Raw genomic sequence first — 6,000 nt, 5'->3', positions numbered from 1 at the left:
TCCTCTAGCTAGATACGGTCACAAGTATACATACATGAATGTTTATATCCAGGATGAGGAGTAGGACTAGAAACTATTATAGTACGAATAAGGGGGATGGGGGTTGTTTGTTTTATTCATACTAGTAAAAGCTCAACCATTTTACAAAGTGCAGGATCAAGTTGTTGTTTTTTAATGGTAGCAAAAGGTGTTAACATACAATGCTGGTGGGTTTGGGCTAAAAAAGCCCAAGGTCAACAATTCTTAAATTAAATAAGTGAATAAATAAATGAAATTAAAATACTTAGCTTTCTTGGGGTTTTTTGTGTTATATGTTTATACTCCTTTAGGGGTCCTTTCACTGAGGACTTTGACTAAGACAGGATTGAACAGATTGTGTGCTCCAGGCTCTGAATGCTGAAGGGGGCATTGGATTGTCTAATTGTGGGCCATGCTCTCTGTTGAAGCAAATGGAGCTCTGTACATTTACACCATTGGATAATTTGGTCCTTTGTGTCTTGACCCCCTGACTCTGCCAAAAAATACCCTAACCAGGACAGATTTTGAAACTCCCTTCCCTCCTGTCTCCCAAATATATGTCAGCCAACTTGGGATCCTGCTCTCAGGTTTTGCAATATCACCACCCTCAAAACAGGAGAAGCCCAACATTTGTGCTTGATCTGGGCAATATTTAGTTTTGTTCCCTGTCTTCTGACATTCACCCTTGTGGCTAGCTCTGAGTGTGTGTACAAAGTGAAGGGAGTGGGTGTAAGGAATTTTCCTTCCCCTTTGTGCTCCGGTGCATGGTCCAACCATAATCTCATCCTCCCAAATTGGGATGGATGGAGGTATTCCACCTTGTTCCAACTGCAGGCTTGATGAGGCGCAGTCGCAGGTAGGTTTGGCAACTCTTCCCTAGTACAACGTGACTGGGAAACCTAATGTTGTCTGCACTGAAAATGAAAACAATTATCTACATTTGTTCATTTTAAATAAGTGCTTCAAGGACTGGCTCCTCTTCTTGCTGATAATCCAATTGTTTGCCCTTTATTTCATTCTTTAACTTAAGCAATATTGAAAGATGAAATAGGGATTTCTTTTTCCCGTAGATTTGTTGGAAACATGTCTTAAGTCAGTCTAGACAGAAGATTGAACATTTTACAATAAATATTGTTAGGCAACTTTTGGAAATGGGAAATGAAATGGATGTTTGATGTGTTTCTAATATTTCTTAACTTTTTTTCTCTAGCTTCAAACCTACGTTTGTACAAGTGGCACTAGTACATTCATTCATTTGAAAGGCGCATTAGCTCCAATGAGTGAATCTGGTAAAAAAAAAAAAAAAAAGCGGGGGTGTCACATTTTTTCCTTGCTCTTTCCCTTTAAATTTTGAAATATTGGAAAATTTTAACCAGCTCTGTGGCTGGTTGAAAAATGGGGGGAGGAGGAAGAGTGCAAAAATGTTGTCAAAATTCACCTCTTCCCCTTTTTAGTAATTTCTACATTTTGTCAACATTTAAAAATTCAAAACATTTCAACAGGCTGCACTGAAAGAATAAACATCCTTGGTTCTTTATTTGGCGAATCAGGAAAAGGAATCAGTTCTGATACATTAATTATGAGATCACACACACACATGGGCATACACATAAAAATCTCTGCTTTTAGCACTAGTTGGAAATTCTTGTGAAATAAATATAGGAGAAAACTCATAAAGTGAATTGATTGTATTGCACTCACCATATAATGCCACACTATTTATTTTATACTTTTTCTTTCATACAAATTTATCACAAAATGCTTCAAAGCCAGTTAATCTACGCATGCCCTTAGAGTACAATTAAGTTAACAGGAAGCATCTGTAGGTGTATAGGGAAAGGGGTGAAAAGGGAAATAATGGCCAAGTTTTAGGGAGAATGATTAAGTACAGGGAAAATGAGACGTTCAGACACTGGGGTATGATTATTTATTTAGGCTGATGAAGAGGCATAGCCCATTGAGCCACAGATGGCTCTTGTATGGGATTTAAAATACCTGTGATTAAAACATAGCCTTACTTACAATATCTATCTGACACCCACTGCAGAAAGATATTGACAGTCAAAAGATGATATCTAAGGAGAGAGAATAGGATGGTAAAGATTAAAAAAAGATCAAATTGGGCTTTGGACATCAGTAAACTGAATATATTTGTCTCATTCTTTTGATTAGTGTACTCTTGTCATGATCAGTTTGTCACAAAATTTGACATGATTTGAGAAATAGCATTCTCTATTTAGGAATGAGCAAACACTGGAATATAACAATAATGATATATACAGAGCCTGATTCTAGAAAAGCTTTATGTACAATAACTAATTCAAACAGAGGAGTGATATTACTGGTATCTGTTTAACTGTATTGTTAAAAACATACACAAGAGCTTATATTTTGGCTGCCTTCATTTTATCTGCCTCTAGCCAGTGTTAAGGGTAACTATTTACACAATGTAGTCCAGATTTTCAGAAGTGCTGAAAATATATAACTCCAGATTGCCCTGAACTTCAAAATAGCTCTGTGAAGTTTGTCCACTGCTTTGATTTTGATGTTTGAATCAGATGGACCAAATCCTATAGTTCTTACTTCAGAAAATCTCCCATTGGGTCTTCATGTTTTTTCCAAACATCACCCTCTCTCATATCAGCATTTAGTTGTCATTTTTTCCTCTCCCTCTAATCTTTTATAGAGTTTCCCTTGGCTACAAGTGGTCTCCTTCTCAATGAAGGTCTTTTAGTGTTTGTGATTCTTTATTCTGGGCTCATCTTGTACACTTAAGGTCTATACCAGTGGTCCCCAAACTTGTTCTGCCGCTTGTGCAGGGAAAGCCCCTGGCTGGACGGGCCGGTTTGTTTACCTGCCACATCCGCAGGTTTGGCCGATCGTGGCTGCCAGTGGCCGCGGTTCGCTACTCCAGGCCAATGGGAGCTGCTGGAAGCGGCACGGGCCAAGGGACATGCTGGCCGCCGCTTCCAGCAGCTCCCATTGGCCTGGAGTAGCGAACCGCGGCCACTGGGAGCTGCGATCGGCCGAACCTGCGGACGCGGCAGGTAAACAAACTGGCCCAGCCCGCCAGGGGCTTTCCCTGCACAAGCAGCAGAACAAGTTTGGGAACCACTGGTCTATACAATAGGCCAAAAAATTCCAATTTGGGTGCCTAAAGATAGGCACTGACATCCATAAATGACCTGATTTTTTTAGAAATGCTTTGCAATTTACAGTGAAATCAATGGGAGCTATGGGTATTCAGAACCTCTGAAAATCAGCACCCCAATTGGGTGCCTAAATGTAGAAATAGGTGCCTCATCTTAGATACTTGGGTTTGAATATTTTGGACTTAATATCCAGCTGTGGATGAAAAAAAGAGAAACAAAATAAAACTTCAAGGAAAACTGACTTCAAGAGACTTTTGTGTCCTCTCTTTTTTATTTGTTATGAGTTCAGGAATGCAGGCAGCAGTTACAACAATCTCTTTTTCTCAATAGCTGTGGTTGGCTACAGGCAGCAATCAAGGGATATTATCACATTGCTGAGTCTATGGACATGTTTATGGTTTTAGAATGAGTAAATTATCGCTCACTTGTGTTTAAATAAGTGAGGAGTTTGCAATTTGAGGCTGGAATGATAAATTGGATTTCCAGTTATCTGTCAGAAAACAGATGGTCACATTTCAAAGCACTTCGTTGACAGCTCTGTAACTTGCCGGGTCACATAGTATTCTGAATTGGGATGGGATCCTATTGTTTTCAGTGTCTGCTTGCTAACTAAGAGCTGTATCCTGCACATTACTTACACGAAATCCCCAGTGACTGTATGGACATATTCTAAATATTTTGTAACTTTGAAGTTAGTGATAATCTCCTATATTCATTTCTTTATTGTCAAATGCAGTCACATCCTCCAAAAGGAATTTCTTGAAGTGCAGTACTAGCTCAGGCTAACAAAGCTGTGACCACCTTAACACACGTCTATTATAGTTTTGTTCAAGCAATTCCTGCTTATTCGTCTCCTTTATCTGATGGCCAAACCAAGGCCAGTGTTGCAAATTATTAGCTATTCATTCACATCTGAAACCTAGAACTTGTTAGAAAGGAAAAAGAACAAGCTAGGGTGTTGTCTTCTTCTACCGCATAGCTGACTCCATCCTATCACCCTTATCTTCATCCACCCAGACATTTCCAGTGTTTAAAAATGAAGATTTACATACTAACAGAGAAGTTAGAGATCAAGAAACTATTTCACAGATTGATTTATACAGCCTAAATTTCTACTTGCTTGTTTCCACTCCATTTCTCTAGTTATATTGCTCAGATCACTCTAAATGATTCCTCTCCCCCCAAGATGTTTACACCTTCAAATACTTGTGGCTGGTTATCATAGTGCTCTTTGTCACTGTTGATCTTTTTGGTTCTCTTCACATTGCTCCTCTGATCAAGGCCTAAGTATGGGCTTTTAGGGCCTCTTGTTGTTTTTTTCCTCTCCTTGACCTTCAGTTATTTGCTCAATGAAAATTCAAATAAACATGAAAAAAATCATTCAGCACTTTGAAAGCATCTGTGAACACAAAGCTACAGCTGTCATGTCTTCCTTTCGCCAGCCTTTCCTTGCATTCTCTTTAATTGATATGTACACACAGAAAACAAATGAGAAGTGAATGAAAATGTAGCCGCCAAAAGGCTGAGTCTTTTGGGACAGAGACACAACTGGGCTTGATGCTCAGTACATTCTAAAGGAGCTAGCTTCTGTGCACTTCAAAACCCTTCTAAGAAAAGTTAATTTCTACTAGAAGATCAACAGCATCACTTGTTCTACTTAGGAGGCAGCCATGCTGGCACCCTCTTTACTATGTGACCTTAGTCACACACAAGTAGAGTACCATTGTCGTCACTGCTAGAGGAAGTGCTTGCACTAACTAGAGCAGGTGGAATTCTGACAGCTCACCCTCCTTTCCACCCCATTTGTCTCTTTATCATTCTCTCACCCTGTCTCCGTTGTTCAAAGACAGAAGCTGCTTTGCTATCCTGTTGTGCTGGCTTTTCTACATCTGTTATGTGCTGACAGCAGCTTCTTCATAGACCCTCTGTTGTTTTCTTTAAGGAACATAGTTGCAATTTGGCAATCTTTTTCTCAGGTGTCTCATCATTTATCACTGGGCAAGGGTTACAGTTTGGCCCCCTCAAGGTGTAACTTCTGTAGGCAACTGTAGCCAAATAAGGATCTTGATTATCTTCTCTAGTTTTCTTAGTTTGAACAATACATTCTGTTAGCCCATTTGGATTTTGCAGTGTTTGGGATTTTGCATTAGTGTTTTGTGGACTGAGAAACAATTGGAGCATGATTATCCATTGCCTTGCACTTCATGGAATCATTTGCACTTGTTCAGGTGGAGTGTAAAGTTACTATAAAATGTTATTACATGTGTAAGTGAGTGGAGAATTATACATTCTTTGAACAGATACAAATGACCACACGAGGCACAAGGGAATGAAGAATCAAGCCCTGGATCAGAAATTCTATATTTTTCAGAAATAAATTTTAAATGATGAATCATGTTTTCAGTCAGGGTATCTTCAAATAGACTCAACCAAGAGTAGCTTGAATATGAGTCAACTCCCACTATAGAAGTCAGCCAGTATATTTTGCCAATATCTTTCTGGGTTCTTGCTGTAGTCTGTTGTAAGCAATACACGTGACACCCTGAACATCTGAAAATTATATCATCAACCTATGTGTTTATTCCAGGACTATAAAATATTTTTCTGGCTCTTTTTTTGCATAATTCTATGCCCAGATGTTTTTCATGAATGCAACATTTCTTACTTCCTGCTTAATGGAATGATTTTTTTTTCTTTATTTATCATTAGGATATTCTTCTTCTTCTTTGTTTGCAGCTCACATTGCACAATACTCAAAAATACAAGCAGACACTGGCCTGATGAGCTTAAAGTCTAAAAATTCTTAGATTCATAGATTCCAAAGCCAGAA

The sequence above is a fragment of the Chrysemys picta genome, chromosome 3, assembly GCF_011386835.1.
Source record: "Chrysemys picta bellii isolate R12L10 chromosome 3, ASM1138683v2, whole genome shotgun sequence".
Lineage (NCBI taxonomy): Eukaryota > Metazoa > Chordata > Testudines > Emydidae > Chrysemys > Chrysemys picta.
Note: the sequence above shows the minus strand (reverse complement) of the source record.